The following is an 18,934-nucleotide window of genomic DNA, read 5'->3' as shown; positions in this document are numbered from 1 at the left end:
GGCAGCTGCACGCTTGACTTTTCTCAGTTCATGGACAGTTATTTTGCGCCTTGGTTTTTCCACACGCTTCTTGCGGCCCTGTTGACTATTTTGAATGAAACGCTTGATTGTTCGATGATCACGCTTCAGAAGCTTTGCAATTTTAAGAGTGCTGCATCCCTCTGCAAGATATCTCACTATTTTTGACTTTTCTGAGCCTGTCAAGTCCTTCTTTTGACCCATTTTGCCAAAGGAAAGGAAGTTGCCTAATAATTATGCACACCTGATATAGGGTGTTGATGTCATTAGACCACACCCCTTCTCATTACAGAGATGCACATCACCTAATATGCTTAATTGGTAGTAGGCTTTCGAGCCTATACAGCTTGGAGTAAGACAACATGCATAAAGAGGATGATGTGGTCAAAATACTCATTTGCCTAATAATTCTGCACGTAGTGTATGACGGCTGGTAAGTACGGCTGAATCGCATCACAGTGAATTTCATAGGCAAGAGCCGTGAGTACATTTTTTGTTACAGATTATAACCACTGATAATACATCAGAGAAGACAATTGCATATCCCTAATTGCTCAGGACACTTAATAAGCACTAGATTAGGTGCATATGCAATATACTGATCTATTCTCATATGTGACATTTTAAATAAAGCTGCTAAAATTCAGCTGCTCGTTAAAGGGATTCTGTCACCAAGTTTTGGGCTATAGAGATGCGGACATGCGTGGCTAGATTGCCGCTAGCATGTCCGCAATATACCTGTCCTACAGGGCTGTGTGCTTTTATTTTCTTTAAAAAAGGATTTTAGAGATATGTAAATTAGTCTTGTAGGTGTCCAAGGGGCTATACGAACCTTCTTGGAGCCCAGCCACGCCCGCCTGTGAAGGAGCCCAGCACCGCCTATTTCCTCCGAATCTCCTCCTTTCATCAACGATACATTGCTGTCATCTCGCAAAGCAGTTCTTTCCCTGAGGCTGATGTCAGCACAGGGAAGGAACACTATACCAGCACTGCGCATGCGCGAGGTCCCGCATCACGAGATTATGGCAATCTATCATTGATGAAAGGTGGAGATTCGGAGGACATAGGCGGTGCTGGGCACCAGGAAGGTTAGTATAGCCCCTTGGACACCTACAAGACTAATTTAGATATCTCTAAAATCCTTTTTTAAAGAAAATAAAAGCACACAGCCCTATAGGACAGGTATATTGCGGACATGCTAGCGGCGATCTAGCCATGCATGTCCGCATCTCTATAGCCCAAAACTTGACAGAATCCCTTTAAGACCTAAGGGGTATGCGGTTTTGAGATGGAAGATCCCTTTAGCCTCACACTGGAGGATTCTCCTATCTGTTTTCCCACCATGGTCCATTCTTACATGGCGTGACACAGAAGTGTCCCTTGCATTGTTCACGTCCCCAATATGTTTGCCAATCCTCCTCCTTAGTTCCCTTGCTTTACCAACACTTTAAGTTGTTTTAGAAGGTCTCCAGTGTCCCTTACATGTGAGGGAAGGGATAATACAAAGGGTGCTAGAATTTTGTCAATATATATGCCCACATTTTGGCTTAAGCTATCGATACCTGAAACAAGTGGGTCATAGTCTTTGTGTACCTTAGGAAGGTAATAGAACGTGGCTAACTATGGGTGCTGTGGAAGGAGGAAGTCATATTCATCTTGGTTGATTAATTTGTTGTTTTTATCCAAGAGGTCCAAGAGGTTTTTAAGTTCCAATTTATAACTCATCGTAGGATCACCTCTAGTATTTCATAACAATCCCGTGGAGCTAATAGAGTCTCACACATCAATTGATAGCTGGTCGTGTCAAGGATAACCGTATTCCCACCTTCATCCGATGGCTTAATGTTTATGTTTTTATTTTGGGCTAGATCTTCTAAGGCACATAACTCAACTCATCTTGTGTGCAATTTGGTGAGGCAGAGTATAAATATGTAGTTTCCAACTCTGTGCTCACCAAACTCTAAAATACATCAATGCAATTAGTATCACCTGCCAGTGGTGTTTTTTTGCTCTTATTTTTAAGTGACGTGAAGGGTCCTTCACCCAATAAGGGTTCGTTAGAGGCCGTGAGGCTTTGTAATAATTTAACGTCAGACGCCATTTCAGTAAGGACACCCATTTCTAGGCTCAGTTTTTTTCTCAATATTACAGAAGTGTTTAAACCACCTTAGTTTACGTGCAAATAAATTAAGGTCAAATATAGTTTTAAACGGATTATTATATCTTGGTGTTGGGACGAATGAAAGACCCTTTTCCAAAATATATTTTTCGGAATGTGTCAGGTAATGGGAAGACAGATTAATTACTTTTGGGCCAGTGTTGTTGGCGGCTGTTGTTGGGAGCGATTTTGTAGGGGGTACACCGGGTTCGGATCTAAAAAAACCTTAGGCACCTCTGTTATACGAGTTACCTCTATAGTTTCTTCTGCCCCGGCCTCTCCCTCTCATTGAATTTTTTCTACTACCCGTGTGTTGTTCTTTATCAGACTCAGATTGTTCAGTTTCTGTTGAAGACAAATCTGTGTCCCTTTCAACCACCCGCCTCCTTTTCGCTAATGAGTGTATAAGCTTTATTTTCTCTAAAATTTAGCTAGATCACGTGTAAACTGTTTATGCTTTCTCTCTTTTAAATGGTATTGGAATTTCTCCAATGACGCCTGAAGTTGTTTTTCTTTTGTCCCAAATTCCGTCTCTTGAGCAAAAGACTGGGTGATACTAATGTGTTCTGTTAATTTTTTATCTAGACCCTCTAGCGTGAGGCGTTCTTGTTCTATCAGGATTTTCATGAGACGAAGAGAGCTATTTGTAGCCTCCACATTTTGTCATCAGGGAGGCATTCCTACACCTAGCCGCAGGGGTTAATGTTATTCTTAATCCACTTGGTACAGTGTTTTATTCCAGGTAATGTTCAAGGCTCTGGACCTCCCACCATGAAACAATTTGTTCCCTGTAGGCTTTCTCCAGTTCCCTGAACGCTGCCCCAAACGATGGGGTATATTTTTTCTGGCAAAAGGTTTTGTCAGAAAAAACATCCTTGGCTACTGTCAGCCAGTTATCAGAGTTAAAGCCTGTACTCAGAAAACCTGCCATATCCACAAACTATCGCATAAACAGGAATATCAATGATACCTTCCGCACTGAGGATGAACATGCAGAGGTATAATGTCACACCCCAAATTATATATCATAAACCATGTGAGCTGGGTATAATTAAAACATAACTTTTACTATGGTATTATGAAACCACATTGCAGTGAGAAGATAGACAAATAAGTAAACGCCACCTGCTAATTCCACAGTTTAATACAGTGGTCCCCAACCAGTTTCATGCAAGACAATTTTCCCAGGGGGCGGGGGTTCTGGGGCGGGGCTTAGGCAGTGGGCGGGGCTGACTGATTCACGTGCATAACAAAACACAAGGTGCATATTAAAATACAAACCGGATTCCCAAAAAGTTGGGACACTAAACAAATTGTGAATAAAAACTGAATGCAATGATGTGAGATGGCAAATGTCAATATTTTATTTGTAATAGAACGTAGATGACAGATCAAACGTTTAATCCGAGTAAATGTATCATAAGTTGATTCAAATTTCCACGGTGTCAACAAATCCCCAAAAAGTTGGGACAAGTAGCAATAAGAGGCTGGAAAAAGTAAATTTGAGCATAATGAAGACCAATTAACACTAATTAGGTCAATTGGCAACATGATTGGGTATAAAAAGAGCTTCTCAGAGTGGCAGTGTCTCTCAGAAGCCAAGATGGGTAGAGGATCACCAATTCCCACAATGTTGCGCAGAAAGATAGTGGAGCAATATCAGAAAGGTGTTACCCAGCGAAAAATTGCAAAGACTTTGCATCTATCATCACCAACTGTGCATAACATCATCCGAAGATTCAGAGAATCTGGAACAATCTCTGTGCGTAAGGGACAAGGCCGTAAAACCATACTGGATGCCCGTGATCTCCGGGCCCTTAAACGACACTGCACCACAAACAGGAATGCTACAGTAAAGGAAATCACAGAATGGGCTCAGGAATACTTCCAGAAACCATTGTCAGTGAACACAAGCCACCGTGCCATCCGCCGTTGCCAGCTGAAACTCTGCAGTGCAAAGAAGAAGCCATTTCTAAGCAAGACCCACAAGCTCAGGCGTTTTCACTGGGCCAGGGATCATTTAAAATGGAGTGTGGCAAAATGGAAGACTGTTCTGTGGTCAGACGAGTCACGATTCGAAGTTCGTTTTGGAAATCTGGGATGCCATGTCATCCGGACCAAAAAGGACAACCCAAGTTATCAACGCTCAGTTCAGAAGCCTGCATCTCTGATGGTATGGGGTTGCATGAGTACGTGTGGCATGGGCAGCTTGCATGTCTGGAAAGGCACCATCAATGCAGAAAAATATATTCAGGTTCTAGAACAACATATGCTCCCATCCAGACGTCATCTCTTTCAGGAAAGACCCTGCATTTTTCAACAAGATAATGCCGGACCACATTCTGCATCAATCACAACATCATGGCTGCGTAGGAGAAGGATCCGGGTACTGAAATGGCCAGTCTGCAGTCCAGATCTTTCACCTATAGAGAACATTTGGCGCATCATAAAGAGGAAGGTGCAACAAAGAAGGCCCCAGACAATTGAACAGTTAGAGACCTGTATTCAGTGGCGTAGCGTGGGTTGCCAGCACCCGGGGCAAGCCAAAAATTGCGCGCCCCCCCCAGCCCGTGGGCACACCCCTTTTAACAGATAATGTAGTACATCACTTGCAGTCCTATGTAACACCACAGATAACAGTGATAACTCTCCGTGTACAGATAATGTAGTAGATGTCACCTGCAGTCCTATGTAACACCTCAGATAACACAGTGATAACTCTCTGAGTACAGATAATGTAGTAGTTGTCACCTGCAGTCCTATGTAACACCTCAGATAACACAGTGATAACTCTCCGTGTACAGATAATGTAGTAGATGTCACCTGCAGTCCTATGTAACACCTCAGATAACACAGTGATAACTCTCTGAGTACAGATAATGTAGTAGTTGTCACCTGCAGTCCTATGTAACACCTCAGATAACACAGTGATAACTCTCCGTGTACAGATAATGTAGTAGATGTCACCTGCAGTCCTATGTAACACCTCAGATAACACAGTGATAGCTCTCTGAGTACAGATAATGTAGTAGATGGGTGTGAGGCCCCAGAATTCAGAACACACACAGTGTGACCTGAAGTCTGGGGCTGAATGCGGCAGGGTGGGCCAAATTCTCAATCTGCTCCCCCAACCCTACTGTGAAACAGATATGTGGATGGGCATTATTATTACAGTATAATACCGCCCCATACCTGTTACATCCAGTGACATCTCCTGTGATGTAGACTTTCCTCAACGTCTTCATTCAGAGATAAGACCTCCATGATACCTTCTTTCAGCCGCTTCTCGTCTCTGCAGAGTTTCACAGAATTTTTTTAGGTTCCTCACTTTACTCTCATCCTCTCCTTCCTGGTGTCTCAACAACTCCTCCTGCTGCCCCCCAATACTGGGCTAGAGCCAGACAGATAGTCCCCCATTCCCCATAATATTATTCCCCCTGTATATAATGGCCCCCTCTTTTTTTATTAATATAATGGCCCCCTCTTTGTTGTTAATGTATTATTAAAGTAAATTGCCCTCTGAGATTCTCAGTGAGGCCTGGCTGGGGCATGGGGCCTAATGAGGACTAACAATAGATTAATACAAAGGATTATTACTGTGGGGGCCTAAGTGGAATCTGCTGCACAATAGGCCTATGGGAAAGAATATTACTAGTACTACTCACTGTGCATATTCCACCTAGGCAGCCACAGTAATAATCCACCATTATTAATACTGGTCCAGTATGACTCCTCCTGAGCCTGGGCTGAGACACATTTCCCCCACAAAAATGACCTCTCTGGGCAGCAAGCAGTCGTTAAACTGAAGAAATACAACTACTGCTGCCCTGACTCCCTGACTGGTCTGAGTGGTGCAGCAGGCCAGGCACTGTTTAGTTTATAAAATTGTGCCTCAGCTCAGTGTCTAAGGCTACTTTCACACTAGTGGCAGGACGGATCTGACAGGCTGTTCACCATGTCGGATCCATCCTGCCGCTATTTCGCAGTGCCGCCGCTCCGTCCCCATTGACTATAATGGGGATGGGGGCGGAGCGCCGGCGCAGCACTAAAAGGTCAGACATGCAGTACTTTCAGTCTGGCGGCCTTTCGCCGTGCTGTGCCGGAGCTCAAAGGGGACGGAGCGGCGGTCCGGTGAAACAGCGGCAGGACAGATCCGCCAGGGTGAACAGCCTGTCGGATCCGTCCTGCCGCTAGTGTGAAAGTAGCCTCAGGGTCCATTCACACGTCCACAATTTCGTTCCGCATTTTGCAGGAACGGAATTGCGGACCCATTAATTTCTATGGGGCAGCACATTGTGCCCAGATACGGAATTGCGGACCCATACTTCCGGGTCCGCAATTCCGTTAAGAACATGTCCTATTCTTGTCCGCAATTGCGGACAAGAACAGGCATATTCTATTAGTGCCAGCAATGTGCGGTCCGCAAAATGCGGAACGCACATTGCCGCTGTCCATGTTTTGCGGATCCGTGGATCCGCAAAACACGTTGCGGAAGTGTGAATGGACCCTTAGGCTGAGCCTCAGAGGGACTGCAGAGATACTTGTCTGGACCTGAGACTGAGAGGAGGGCAGACCTGGCTGCAGCCCTGAAGCTTACAGGGACCCAGCTCAAAACCTGATTCCAAAGCAGGATATAAAAGACCAAGAGGAAGCTGAAGTGCCATGAGATCCAGTCCAAGCAGGACCATGGCAGTCAGGCGGTGCTGGTGAAGTACTGTCTCTGGGATGCCATCTGCCCATCTCTGCTGTCCACTCCATATACCAGGGTAGGCCTGGTATATGGGCAGCAGAGATGGGCAAAAAATGCAGATGGCATCCCAGAGAGGCATACTGTCTCTCAGTCAGTGTCCCTGGGCTGGTCATCCTTCACCAGCACCCTGACTGCCACAGTTCACTCATATATTACCCCTAACGCCTACCCTCAGCCCATGCCAACATACACACTGTGACTGACCTAATTCACTCAGGGTGGGACTGGGAATGACACTGACTGCAGTGTCACGTACTCTGTCAGGGTTGCTTTCAGGCTGCCTGTCTGGACTCTGGATAGACTCTCTGACCTGACCGCTACAAGTACTGAAGCAGGGACAGTGCGGCAGCCATCTTCTGCTTCTATCTTCTTCTGGCTCCTGGCTCCGCACTGTCTTTCCTGCCTGGTGGTGGGCGGAGCCTATCAGTGTGATCGTACTGCGCCCCGCCTCCTCACTCTGCTCTGCTGTGCTGTGTGAAGAAAAAAACACAGCATCAGCCATTTAAGATTTTGTTGTTGCAGCGGACAGCGCCCCCCTGCAGTGTTGCGCCCGGGGCAACGGCCCCCCCGGCCCCCCCCACGCTACGCCCCTGCCTGTATTAGACAAGAATGGGAGAGCATTCCTATTTCTAAACTTGAGAAACTGGTCTCCTCGGTCCCCAGACGTCTGTTGAGTGTTGTAAGAAGAAGGGGAGATGCCACACAGTGGTGAAAATGGCCTTGTCCCAACTTTTTGGGGATTTGTTGACACCATGAAATTCTGATTCAACATATTTTTCCTGTTAAAATGGTAAATTTTCTCAGTTTAAACTTTTGTTCCGTGATTTATGTTCTATTCTGAATAAAATATTAGAAGTTGGCACCTCCACATCATTGCATTCAGTTTTTATTCATGATTTGTATAGTGTCCCAACTTTTTTGGAATCCGGTTTGTATATAACACTATATAATGACTATATAAACTGACTATGGTCTCTGCTGCACTGGTCATTGCTGCACCGCACCGAATTTTTCGCCCTATAAGATGCACCTAGGTTTTAGAGGAGAACAATAAGAAAAAAATATTTTTCATTACACCTCAGGTCATACCAGCAATCAGACCCTCAATGTTAATCAGACCTCAAATCAGACCCCCAATGGCTCAGATCAACCCCCAAACCTTTAGCCATCTATCAGCCCCCCATGTCAGCCATAAGCCCCCCATGTCAGCCCCCAGGTCTGCCATCAGCCCCCCATGTCAGCCATCAGCCCCCCATGTCAGCCATAAGCCCCCCCATGTCAGCCATAAGCCCCCCAGGTCAGCCATCAGCCGCCCATATTTCAGCCCCTTATGTCAGCCCCTCATGTCAGCCATCAGCCCCCAGTGCAAATAAAAAAAAACCCACTTACCTCTCCTGCTTCTGGTCACCATCGCAATCCTCTTCATTCTGCTGTCGGCTGTTTATAGTGGCGCACAGTGTGAGGTCACAGAGCGACCTGACCCTGTGCGCAGCCCTGCACAGCCGATAGCCGAGCCGTGGACCAGGAAACGGTGAGTGCAGATCCTTCACCGCTTCCTGGTCTTTCTGTACTGATGAAGCACTTTTTATAGTGAAAGCGCTTCATTAGTACAGCGTTAAAGACTGCCCTGATCGCCGCGGCCTGGCAAACCATCTTCCAGGGCCCGGTTCTGGGTCGTGGCCCGGTGCTTGGGGACTGCTGGTGTAATAGAAGGAAAAAGGGTGGATCTTACCACTTTCAGTAGGAAAATTTGCACCAGATGGCGTGGATGTCCTAATGTTTGGTGGCAAAAGAACACTTGTGACCGGCACTCTTGTAATCCGTGGCAGTGTATGATTCTCCTATTATGCCTTAGTGGCAAAACCTTACCTAACAGGAGGGTCAGGGGCTATAAAGGCAACATGCCTAACAGACACAGAGCACCTGTCCCTGTATTGGGGCCTAATCCCTATATGAACCCTAATTACAAAGCCCAACATGCCATGTTTCGTTTCAAGTAGCCGGAACTCATCAGGGGAACTAGTGCTTATTAAGTTTCCTGAGCAATTAGGGATAGCGCAAATGTCTTCTCCGATGTATTATCAGTGGTTATAATCTGTAACAAAAAATGTACTCACGGCTCTTGCCTATTAAATTCACTGTGATGTGATTCAGCCGTACTTACCAGCCGTCATATGTTACTGATGGCGTAGGTGGACTGTGTGCTTGAGCGTCACCCAATTGCCTAGCTACGGGTGATGCGAACACATAGTTTACACTTCACTTCCGGCAACCTGTAGATCACGTGGTGCCTGCTTCTGATGCTGTGGAACGCACGCTGTCGGCGTGCGTTCCACCTGCAGGTCACGAGTCCCGCTTGCGGGTCATGACAACCAGGTGAGGCGGGCTTACGGGGGTGTATCAAGCCGGATACCTTTCTTATTTAAATGGGAGATGGGGCGCAACTCAGCGCTCTCCCAAATACCCACAACTTGCGGTGAGACGAAGGTGGATTGGGGACACTTCCCCACACCTTGGTACGGACGTTCATAATTGAAAGTCCCTACATTGTACACTAGAAGGAATCTTCCTTGAGTTAAAACTAGTAAGTAGAAACCTATACCGATGACCAATTTGGTCTTTCTATGTGGAGATTGTTATATAGGATTGTAAGTGACCATTTTTTAATGTACTTTTTGTTTCCCTTTTATTTGTTCTAGTATACCCTTCAGTTCGTTGAGTCCCCTGATGAGTTCCGGCTACTTGGAACGAAACATGGCATGTAGGGTTTGTAATTAGGCTTCATATAGGGATTAGGCCCCAATACAAGGATAGGTTCCGTATGGGGTCGCCCTTATCGGGGCGAGTGCTCTGTGTCTGTTAAGCAGGTTGCCTTTATAGCCCCTGACCCTCCTGTTAGGTAGGGTTTTACCTCTAGGGCATAATAGGAGAATCATACACTGCCATGGATTACAAGAGTGCCGGTCACAAGTGTTCTTTTGCCACCAAACATTAGGACATCCACGCCATCTGGTGTACTAAATTAGGACATCCACGCCATCTGGTGTACTAAATTAGGACATCCACGCCATCTGGTGTACCATATAGTATACTAAAGTGGTAAGATCCACCCTTTTTCCTTCTATTACACTGTGGAATTAGCAGGTGGCGTTTACTTATTTGTCTATCTTCTCACTGCAATGTGGTTTAATTATGGTCTTTTTTTTTAAATACCATAGCAAAAGTTATGTTTTAACCACTTCAGCCCCGCTAGCTGAAACCCCCTTCATGACCAGAGCACTTTTTACACTTCGGCACTACACTACTTTCACCGTTTATCGCTCGGTCATGCAACTTACCACCCGAATGAATTTTACCTCCTTTTCTTCTCACTAATAGAGCTTTCATTGGGTGGTATTTTATTGCTGCTGACATTTTTACTTTTTTTGTTATTAATCGAAATGTAACGATATTTTTGCAAAAAAATGACATTTTTCACTTTCAGCTGTAAAATTTTGCAAAAAAAAGACATCCATATATAAATTTTTCGCTAACTTTATAGTTCTACATGTCTTTGATTAAAAAAAAATGTTTGGGCAAAAAAAAAAAATGGTTTGGGTAAAAGTTATAGCGTTTACAAACTATGGTACAAAAATGTGAATTTCCGCTTTTTGAAGCAGCTCTGACTTTCTGAGCACCTGTCATGATTCCTGAGGTTCTACAATGCCCAGACAGTAGAAAAACCCCACAAATGACCCCATTTCGGAAAGTAGACACCCTAAGGTATTCGCTGATGGGCATAGTGAGTTCATAGAACTTTTTATTTTTTGTCACAAGTTAGCGGAAAATGATGATGATTTTTTATTTTTATTTTTTTCTTACAAAGTCTCATATTCCACTAACTTGCGACAAAAAATAAAAAATTCTAGGAACTCGCCATGCCCCTCACGGAATACCTTGGGGTGTCTTCTTTCCAGAATGGGGTCACTTGTGGCGTAGTTATACTGCCCTGGCAATTTAGGGGCCCAAATGTGTGAGAAGAACTTTGCAATCGAAATGTGTAAAAAATGACCGGTGAAATTCGAAAGGTGCACTTTGGAATATGTGCCCCTTTGCCCACCTTGGCTGCAAAAAAGTGTCACACATCTGGTATCGCCGTACTCAGGAGAAGTTGGGGAATGTGTTTTGGGGTGTCATTTTACATATACCCATGCTGGGTGAGAAAAATATCTTGGTCAAATGCCAACTTTGTATAAAAAAATTGGAAAAGTTGTCTTTTGCCAAGATATTTCCATGCTGGGTGAGAGAAATATCTTGGCAAAAGACAACTTTTCCTATTTTTTTATACAAAGTTGGCATTTGACCAAGATATTTTTCTCACCCAGCATGGGTATATGTAAAATGACACCCCAAAACACATTGCCCAACTTCTCCTGAGTACGGCGATACCAGATGTGTGACACTTTTTTGCAGCCTAGATGCGCAAAGGGGCCCAAATTCCTTTTAGGAGGGCATTTTTAGACATTTGGATCCCAGACTTCTTCTCACACTTTCGGGCCCCTAAAAAGCCAGGGCAGTATAAATACCCCACATGTGACCCCACTTTGGAAAGAAGACACCCCAAGGTATTCAATGAGGGGCCTGGCGGGTTCCTAGAAATGTTTTATTTTTTGCATAAGTTAGCGGAAATTGATTTTTTTTGTTTTTTTCTCACAAAGTCTCACTTTCCGCTAACTTAGGACAAAAATTTCAATCTTTCATGGACTCAATATGCCCCTCAGCGAATACCTTGGGGTGTCTTCTTTCCGAAATGGGGTCACATGTGGGGTATTTATACTGCCCTGGCTTTTTAGGGGCCCTAAAGCGTGAGAAGAAGTCTGGAATATAAATGTCTAAAAATGTTTACGCATTTGGATTCCGTGAGGGGTATGGTGAGTTCATGGGAGATTTTATTTTTTGACACAAGTTAGTGGAATATGAGACTTAGTAAGAAAAAACAAAAACAAACAAAAAATTTCCGCTAACTTGTGCCAAAAAAAATGTCTGAATGGAGCCTTACCAGGGGGGGGTGATCAATGACAGGGGGGTGATCAATGACAGGGGGGTGATCAATGACAGGGGGGTGATCACCCATATAGACTCCCTGATCACCCCCCTGTCATTGATCACCCCCCTGGTAAGGCTCCATTCAGATGTCCGTATAATTTTTACGGATCCATGGATCGGATCCGCAAAACACATGCGGACGTCTGAATGGAGCCTTACAGGGGGGTTATCAATGACAGGGGGTGATCAGGGTGATCACCCCCCTGTCACTGATCACTCCCCCCTGTAAGGCTCCATTCAGACATCCGCATGATTTTTACGGATACATGGATACATGGATCGGATCCACAAAACACATGCGGACGTCTGAATGGAGCCTTACAGGGGGGTGATCAATGACAGGGGGGTGATCAGGGAGTGTATATGGGTGATCACCCGCCTGTCATTGATCACCCCCTGTAAGGCTCCATTCAGACGTCCGCATGTGTTTTGCGGATCCGATCCATGTATCCATGGATCCGTAAAAATCATGCGGACGTCTGAATGGAGCCTTACAGGGGGGTGATCAATGACAGGGGGGTGATCAATGACAGGGGGTGATCAGGGAGTGTATATGGGTGATCACCCGCCTGTCATTGATCACCCCCTGTAAGGCTCCATTCAGACGTCCGCATGTGTTTTGCAGATCCGATCCATGTATCCATGGATCCGTAAAAATCATGCGGACGTCTGAATGGAGCCTTACAGGGGGGTGATCAATGACAGGGGGGTGATCAATGACAGGGGGTGATCAGGGAGTGTATATGGGTGATCACCCGCCTGTCATTGATCACCCCCTGTAAGGCTCCATTTAGACGTCCGTATGCGTTTTGCGGATCCGATCCATGTATCCGTGGATCCGTAAAAATCATACGGACGTCTGAACGGAGCCTGACAGGGGGGTGATCAATGACAGGGCGGTGATCAATGACAGGGGGGTGATCAGGGAGTTTATATGGGGTGATCATGGGTGATCAGGGGTTTATAAGGGGTTAATAAGTGACGGGGGGGGGGTGTAGTGTAGTGTAGTGTTTGGTGCGACTGTACTGACCTACCTGAGTCCTCTGGTGGTCGATCCTAACAAAAGGGACCACCAGAGGACCAGGTAGGAGGTATATTAGACGCTGTTATGAAAACAGCGTCTAATATACCTGTTAGGGGTTAAAAAATTCGGATCTCCAGCCTGCCAGCGAGCGATCGCCGCTGGCAGGCTGGAGATCCACTCGCTTACCTTCCGTTCCTGTGAGCGCGCGCGCCTGTGTGTGCGCGTTCACAGGAAATCCCGGCCCTCGCGAGATGACGCATATATGCGTGACTCTGCGCAGGGCCGCCACCTCCGGACCGCACATCTGCGTTAGGCGGTCCGGAGGTGGTTAATTATACCCAGCTCACATGGTTTATGATATATAATTTGGGGTGTGACATTATACCTCTGCATGTTCATCCTCAGTGCGGAAGGTATCATTGATATTACTGTGCATGACTTTTGGATCACATTTCATCACATTTTTTGGGGTAAGAGAAGCTATGAAAAAATGGCAAATCGGACAATTTGACCCTATTTTCCGATACGCCATTCGCTGTATTGGATTTTTTTTTTATATTATAGGTGTTTTCGGTCGCGGTGATACTCAGGATGTTTATATTTATTGTTGTTATTTTTATTTTTTTATTATACGGAAAGGGGGGTGATTTAAACTTTTATATTTTTTTACATATATTTTTGAAATTTTTTGAAATTTATCATTGTTTTAAGTCTCATAAATGATCTTTTTGAATTTTTAATTTAAGATTAAATTAATGATTTTAAAAAATGACAATTTCTTTGCATTTTGCTAATTTCTTATGTTGTTCTGCCATCTGGTGGCCAAAATAAGAATTTCAGCATTAATGCTCTGAATTTCTTCGTAGAAATGGCCGCACGGAGCTTCAGTACTTTTTGCGGATTCAGGTGCCGTGATCTCACTTGATCACAGCATCTAAAGCATTTATAATGCCGATCGTGGTAATTAGCCGCAGGGCTCTGCTGTTTAAAACAGCCGAGACTTGCCAGCCATGATGCCCGCTGCACGCGCGACCAGTCGTCATGTTTACACAGCGCTACCAGCGCCGTACATGTACGGCGCAGGTAGCGAAAGGGTTAAGCATCCGTTATACTCAGTTAATCACATTTTGCATCCATTTCCGCCTCAGATCCGTTATTTTACACAGAAAAAAAGTCTAGCATGCAATTCCAAAAAAGCTGTGAAATGTTGCGCAACTATTTAGAAATAGTTATAGATTCCGCCTTCGTGTCGTCTTACCTGTTGTGACACAATGCTTTGTCTGTGACAGGAAGTAATGCCATTACTGTGACACCATCACATCCCATGTCATCATGTAGCCCTAACCTTCCTCAGAGATGAAAAGTCAATAGTGCAATAAAGTGCTGTAAGATTTTAATATGTATGAGGCCTCATTCACACAGTCAGTGTTCAGTCAGTGATTTTGAGCCAAAAAAAGGAGCGGCTCTAAACACCGGTGCAGATCTTTCCCTTATACCTGATCTGTGTGTAGCCTCCACTCCTGGTTTTGGCTCACAATCAGTGATGGAAATAATTGATCAAACACTGACGTGTGAATAAGGGCTTACATCAAAAATTTACTGTGGTCCCTTCCTGTAGTGTGACCTGACTTTCTGTCCTCAGACAAAAAAAACTTCCACTACAATTAACACAACTGGCTAGATTTACAATTGGTTGTGAATTGTCATGAAGCCCAGCAGCAGAGAACTCAAGTTGTCTGGGGCTGCTCTCCTGGTTAGGTCTCACGAATGCACACAAATGTATTTTCTTTCTCTGTCTGTTTCGGGGTTTTTAAGAGCTTATGCGGAAACATTCATTTCAATGGGTCCACAAAAAAAAAATTAAGTTACTCCTTGTGAATTCTGTTTCCATGTGTACGTATTTCTGTTTCACCCAAAAAATATTGCACAATGTATTTTTTGCGCATCCGTTTTTTGCAGACCGCAAAATACATACGGTCATGTGCATGACCCCTTATAAGCAGGATACATACAGGCAGGATGGACTTACCTGTACACCAATATTTCTCGGTTGCGCATAGTGGGGTACATTTACTAAGAGACTTTTAGAAGTAAAATAGTCGCAAGTCCCCTTTTGTAACTGGCGGTGCAACAATATTTTGTTACATGGCCAGTTTTAGGCCATGTTCACTAGTTAAGCACGAAAGGGGTGTAACATTTACACCTGGAAACAGATGTGCCACAGATGTGCCCAATGTACGATGAGGTGCACACCTTGTCATATATTAGATGAAACTAACAGCAGCGCAAGAAACTAAAACCGGCATTTAAAAAACGGTCTTAGGGCTTGTTCGCACGAGTTAAGACCGTGGCCCAGCCGCATGGGGATCGCAGACCCATTCTCTTGAATGGGTCTGCGATCCGTCCGTTCCGCAAAAAGATAGAGCAAATTCTATATTTTTGGGGTGCGGAGGCACGGAACCCCAGGAAGCACTCTGTACTGTTCTGTTCCGTATCTCCGGACCCATTAAAGTGAATGGGTCTGCATCCATGATGCTGAATGCACACGTAACGGTGCCCATGTTGTTACGGTCCCTCAGGTGAATGATGTCAGTAAATCAAGGAGATTGGCTGAGCGTGGAGGAATCTAACAGCCTCCTTGGTTTCTCTTGATTTAGTGTTGTTAGGGTTAACGACAACTTCCCTTTTTTTTCTCAGCTTTTGCTCAGTGGTCATCACTTCTACCCTTTATAGTCTGACCCTACCCCTCTGACTATGCGGTAGATAGCTTCATTTGGGTTTAGCTGAGCTGGTGTGAGTTTGTCGCTGGTGTTCCTGCTCTACAGAAGTTAAGTATCACGTTTGTTTGTATTTGTTATATTCCCTGTTTGTATCTGGGCTTGAGACAGAGACTTCCATTCGTCCATCTGGGAAGGAATGGGTTGTCTCTGGTCCTAACCTTTTCCAGGGCCTTATAGGGATATAAAGGCCTAGGTAGCCTGCATATGAATATTCCTACCTTCTGGTCTATTCATATTGATAGATAGTTAGAGCCTGGATTAGGGTTGTCTAGTATCTTTCATGACTATGAAAATTGTAGATTCACACTGAAAGCATCAAAACTATGAATTAACACATGTGGAATTATATACATAACAAAAAAGTGTGAAACAACTGAAAATATGTCATATTCTAGGTTCTTCAAAGTAGCCACCTTTTGCTTTGATTACTGCTTTGCACACTCTTGGCATTCTCTTGATGAGCTTCAAGAGGTAGTCACCTGAAATGGTCTTCCAACAGTCTTGAAGGAGTTCCCAGAGATGTTTAGCACTTGTTGGCCCTTTTGCCTTCACTCTGCGGTCCAGCTCACCCCAAACCATCTCGATTGGGTTCAGGTCCGGTGACTGTGGAGGCCAGGTCATCTGGCACAGCACCCCATCACTCTCCTTCATGGTCAAATAGCCCTTACACAGCCTGGAGGTGTGTTTGGGGGTCATTGTCCTGTTGAAAAATAAATGATGGTCCAACTAAACGCAAACCGGATGCAATAGCATGCCGCTGCAAGATGCTGTGGTAGACATGCTGGTTCAGTATGCCTTCAATTTTGAATAAATCCCCAACAGTGTCCCCAGCAAAGCACCCCCACACCATCACACCTCCTCCTCCATGCTTCACGGTGGGAACCAGGCATGTAGAGTCCATCCTTTCACCTTTTCTGCGTCGCACAAAGACACGGTAGTTGGAACCAAAGATCTCAAATTTGGACTCATCAGACCAAAGCACAGATTTCCACTGGTCTAATGTCCATTCCTTGTGTTCTTTAGCCCAAACAAGTCTCTTCTGCTTGTTGCCTGTCCTTAGCAGTGGTTTCCTAGCAGATATTCTACCATGAAGGCCTGATTCACACAGTCTCCTCTTAACAGTTGTTCTAGAGATGTGTTTGCTGCTAGAACTCTGTGTGGCATTGACCTGGTCTCTAATCTGAGCTACTGTTAACCTGCGATTTCTGAGGCTGGTTACTCGGATGAACTTATCCTCCGCAGCAGAGGTGACTCTTTGTCTTCCTTTCCTGGGGCGGTCTGCATGTGATCCAGTTTCTTTGTAGCACTTGATGGTTTTTGTGACTGCACTTGAGGACACTTTCAAAGTTTTATCAATTTTTCGCACTGACTGACCTTCATTTCTTAAAGTAATGATGGCCACTCGTTTTTCTTTACTTAGCTGCCTTTTTTCTTGCCATAATACAAATTCTAACAGTCTATTCAGTAGGACTATCAGCTGTGTATCCACCTGACTTCTCCACAACGCAATTGATGGTCCCAACCCCATTTATAAGGCAAGATATCCCACTTATTAAACCTGACAGGGCACACCTGTGAAGTGAAAACCATTTCAGGTGACTACCTCTTGAAGCTCATCAAGAGAATGCCAAGAGTGTGCAAAGCAGTAATCAAAGCAAAAGGTGGCTACTTTGAAGAACCTAGAATATGACATATTTTCAGTTGTTTCACACTTTTTTGTTATGTATATAATTCCACATGTGTTAATGACACCCTAAAACACATTGCCCAACTTCTCCTGAGTACAGCGATACCACATGTGTGACACTTTTTTGCAGCCTAGGTGGGCAAAGGGGCCCACATTCCAAAGAGCACCTTTAGGATTTCACAGGGCATTTTTTACACATTTTGATTTCAAACTACTTCTCACACATTAGGGCCACTAAAATGCCAGGGCAGTATAACTACCCCACAAGTGACCCCATTTTGGAAAGAAGACACCCCAAGGTATTTCATGATGTGCATAGTGAGTTCATGGAAGTTTTTATTTTTTGTCACAAGTTAGTGGAATATGAGACTTTGTAAGGAGAAAAAAAAAATCATAATTTTCCGCTAACTCGTGACAAAAAATAAAAAGTTCTATGAACTCACTATGCCCATCAGCGAATACCTTAGGGTGTCTACTTTCCGAAATGGGGTCATTTGTGGGTTGTTTCTACTGTCTGGGCATTGTAGAACCTCAGGAAACATGACAGGTGCTCAGAAAGTCAGAGCTGCTTCAAAAAGTGGAAATTCACATTTTTGTACCATAGTTTGTAAACGCTATAACTTTTACACAAACCATTTTTTTTACCCAAACATTTTTTTTATCAAAGACATGTAGAACAATAAATTTAGAGAAAAATGTATATATAGATGTTGTTGTTTTTTAAAAAAATGTTACAACTGAAAGTGATTTTTTGCAAAAATTTCAGTAAATTTCGATTAATAACAAAAAAAGTAAAAATGTCAGCAGCAATGAAATACCACCAAATGAAAGCTCTATTAGTGAGAAGAAAAGGAGGTAAAATTCATTTGGGTGGTAAGTTGCATGACCGAGCGATAAATGGTGAAAGGAGTGTAGTGCCGAAGTGTAAAAAGTGGTCTTGTCATTAAGAGGGTTTAAGCTAGGGGGGCTGAGGTGGTTAAAGGGGTTATCCCACTTCGCCTTTTTATACTTGCCTACTGCCAGCACGCCGTTCACTTCCTGGCCTTATTTTGATTTAAGTCTTCTCCCGGCCGCGCGCTGGACTGAACGCGCACGCCACCGCGTATGGGCCATGGTGACTTATTTCTGGCCAGTAAGGCTACTTTCACACTTGCGTTCAGAGCGGATCCGTCTCAGGCGGATCCGCTCATATAATGCAGACGGTGGCTCCGTTCAGAACGGATCCGTCTGCATTATATTGTTAAAAAATTTCTAAGTGTGAAAGTAGCCTGAACGGATCCGTCCAGACTTTTACATTGAAAGTCAATGGGGGACGGATCCGTTTGAAGATTGAGCCATAGTGTGTCATCTTCAAACGGATCCGTCCCCATTGACTTACATTGTAAGTCTGGACGGATCCGCACGCCCAGGCGGACACCCGAACGCTGCAAGC

The sequence above is a fragment of the Bufo gargarizans genome, chromosome 3, assembly GCF_014858855.1.
Source record: "Bufo gargarizans isolate SCDJY-AF-19 chromosome 3, ASM1485885v1, whole genome shotgun sequence".
In the NCBI taxonomy this organism is placed as follows: Eukaryota; Metazoa; Chordata; class Amphibia; order Anura; family Bufonidae; genus Bufo; species Bufo gargarizans.
The sequence above is the reverse complement of the archived record's forward strand: the minus strand, read 5'-3'. Positions refer to the sequence as shown.